Raw genomic sequence first — 2,885 nt, forward strand, 5'->3', positions numbered from 1 at the left:
CGTATATCGTTATATGGTAATACGTTAAAACGTATGTCGCTATATGGTAATACGTTAAAACGTATGTCGTTATATGGTAATACGTTAAAGCGTATGTCGTTATATGGTAACACGTTAAAACGTATGTCGTTATATGGTAATACGTTACAACGTATATCGTTATATAGTATTACGTTATAACGTATATCGTTATATGGTAGTACGTTATAACGAATAACGTTCAGTAGTACTTCGTTACAACGTATAACTTTATATCCTATTATGTTATAACGTATATAGTTATATAGTAATACGTTACGACGCATAACGTTATATAGTATTACGTTATAACGTATATCGTTATATAGTAATACGTTACAACGTATAACGTTATACAGCATTACGTTATAACGTACATCGTTATATAGTAATACGTTACAACGTATAACGTTATACAGCATTACGTTATAACGTACATCGCTATATGGTAATACGTTATAACGTATATCGTTATATGAATGATACGTTATAACGTGAAATGTTATGTAGTATTACGTTATAACGTATAACATTATGTATTATTACGTTATAACGTATGTCGTTATATAGTAATGCGTTATAACGAATAACGTTACGTAGTATTACGTTACATCGTATAACATTATGTAGTATTACGTTATAACGTACGACGTTATGTAGTATTTGTTTATAACGTATATCGTTATAGAGTAATACGTTAGAACGAAAAACGTTCAGTAGTAGGACTTTATAACGTATAACGTTATGTAGTACTACGTTATAACGTATAACGATTTGTCGTAATACATTGCAACGTGAAATGTTATGTAGTATTACGTTATACCGTATAACATTATGTATTATTACGTTATAACGTATTTCGTTATATGGTAATACGTTATACCGTATAACCTTACAGATTATTACGTTATAACGCATATCGTTATATAGTAATACGTTATAACGTATATCGTTATATGGTAGTACATTATAACGTGTAACGTTCAGTAGTGATACGTTATAACATATAACGTTATGTATTATTATGTTATGACGTATAGCGTTATGTAGTATTGCGTCATAACGTTTAACGTTATACAGTATTACGTTATAACGTATAACGGGATATAGTATTGCGTTATAACTTATATCCTTATATGGTAATACGTTATAAAGTATAACGTTATGTAGTATTTCGTCATATCGTATAACGTAATGTAGTATTACGTTATAACGTATAGCGTTATGTAGTACTAAGTTATATAGTATTGCTTTATAACGTATAACGTTATATAATAATACGATATATAGTAATACGTTATAACGTATATTATATTTATATGGTATTTACATAAGGTTATTATATGGTAATACGTTATAACGTATAACGTTATATAGTATTTCGTTATATCGTATAACGTAATGTAGTATTACGTTATAACGTATAGCGTTATGTAGTACTAAGTTATATAGTATTGCTTTATTACGTTTAACGTTATACAGTAATACGATATATAGTAATACGCTATAACGTACATCGTTATATGGTAATACGTCATAACGTATAACGTTATGTAGTATTACGATACATCGTATAACGTTATGTAGTATTACGTTATAACGTACAACGTTATGTAGTATTGCTTTATAACGTATATCGTTATATAGTAGTACGTTATAACGGACAACGTTCAGTAGTATTACGTTATAACGTATAACGTTAGGTATTATTACGTTATAACGTACATCGTTATATGGTAGTACGATATGATGTATAACATTCAGTAGTATTTCGTTATAACGTATAACATTATCTATTATTACGTTATAACGTATACCGTTTTATGGCAATACGTTATAAAGTATAACACTATGTAATATTACCTTATAACGTATATCGTTATATGGTAATACGTTATAACGTATATCGTTATGTAGTATTACGATACATCGTATAACGTTATGTAGTATTACGTTATAACGTACAACGTTATGTAGTATTGCTTTATAACGTATATCGTTATATAGTAGTACGTTATAACGGACAACGTTCAGTAGTATTACGTTATAACGTATAACGTTAGGTATTATTACGTTATAACGTACATCGTTATATGGTAATACGTTATAACGTATATCGTTATATGAAAGATACGTTATAACGTGAAATGTTATGTAGTATTACGTTATAACGTATAACATTATGTATTATTACGTTATAGCGTATATCGTTGTATAGTAATGCGTTATAACGAATAACGTCATGTAGTATTACGTTACATCGTATAACGTTATGTAGTATTTCGTTATAATGTACAACGTTATGTAGTATTACTTTATAACGTATATCGTTATATAGTAGTACGTTATAACGAACAACGTTCAGTAGTATTTCGTTATAACGTATAACGTTATGTATTATTACGTTATAACGTACATCGCTATATGGTAATGCGTTATAACGAACAACGTTATGTATTATTACGTTACATCGTATAACGTTATGTAGTATTACGTTATAACGTACAACGTTATGTAGTATTACTTTATAACGTATATCGTTATATAGTAGTACGTTATAACGAACAACGTTCAGTAGTATTACGTTATAACGTATAACATTATTTATTATTCCGTTATAACGTATATCGTTTTATGGTAATACGTTATAACGTATAACCTAATGTAGTATTACGCTATAACGTATATCGTTATATGGTAATACGTTAAAACGTATGTCGTTATATGGTAATACGTTAAAACGTATGTCGTTATATGGTAATACGTTAAAACGTATGTCGTTATATGGTAATACGTTACAACGTATATCGTTATATAGTATTACGTTATAACGTATATCGTTATATAGTAGTACGTTGTGATGTACG

The sequence above is a fragment of the Bombus pyrosoma genome, unplaced genomic scaffold (assembly GCF_014825855.1).
Source record: "Bombus pyrosoma isolate SC7728 unplaced genomic scaffold, ASM1482585v1 HiC_scaffold_4726, whole genome shotgun sequence".
Classification (NCBI taxonomy): Eukaryota; Metazoa; Arthropoda; class Insecta; order Hymenoptera; family Apidae; genus Bombus; species Bombus pyrosoma.